Source organism: Cyprinodon variegatus, unplaced genomic scaffold (assembly GCF_000732505.1).
Source record: "Cyprinodon variegatus isolate N-32 unplaced genomic scaffold, C_variegatus-1.0 Scaffold50, whole genome shotgun sequence".
Lineage (NCBI taxonomy): Eukaryota > Metazoa > Chordata > Actinopteri > Cyprinodontiformes > Cyprinodontidae > Cyprinodon > Cyprinodon variegatus.
Window position 1 is genome coordinate 133,874 of NW_015150503.1, and position 872 is coordinate 134,745.

Consider the following 872-nt stretch of genomic DNA (forward strand, 5'->3'; position numbering starts at 1 on the left):
ATCCAGTCGGTGTGGGTTTATCCAGAGGTAGGGGCTCGTTGGACAGGTTTTGACTTGGTTGGAAACCGAGGAGCTATTGAGGGGACTGTCACTTGGAAATCCAGGAGGACTTGAACGGAACTTGTGGAGGTTAATCCCCTGCTCAATGTGAAACTCAAACAATCCTTCCAGGGGAAGAAGGCCCAAACATCCAGCTTGCAGGATGGCTTCCTGCCGAAAGGCAAAGATGAAAACAAAGTTAGGTTAAGTGAAACAAAGACTAGGGTAGACTCAGCAAAACTCAGCTTGGCTAGAGTACCCAAAACTGGCAAACGCTCTGGCGTCGAGGTAGTGACAGTCCACCGCTCAAATAGTCCTCAGTGATGAGCCAACCAGCCGCAGGTGTGTGAGAGGACCAACAAGGACAGGGCACCACCTGGTGGTGGAGGGAGAGAAAAACACAAACACACAACCAACACAAACTGGATTCCTAACATATATATATATGTGTGTATATAAATGTATATAATTGTGTATATATGTATATATACCTATTTTTTGTGTCTGTGGGAATATTAGATAAAAAAAAAAGTTTAACAGGAAGGTTTCAGTGCAATTAGAGGGAGAGGGGGTATGAAAAATCAGTTTTACTGTTTTATAACTTTTTTCCAGACAATTTCCATTATTCAATGTCATTTCTCTGGCTGTATATTATTTGGCGTAGAATTTAGTTTCTATTTATGTTGTTTATTTATGGTGAATTTAGTTAGTTTGGAAATTCGCGTTTGGTTTGGTTGATGTTAACTTGTCTCTTCTGTGTATCATTTGTTGATAAATTTATTGTTTTATATTGTTGTCTATCAAAAAAGAATTATCTGAAATAAATTCCTATT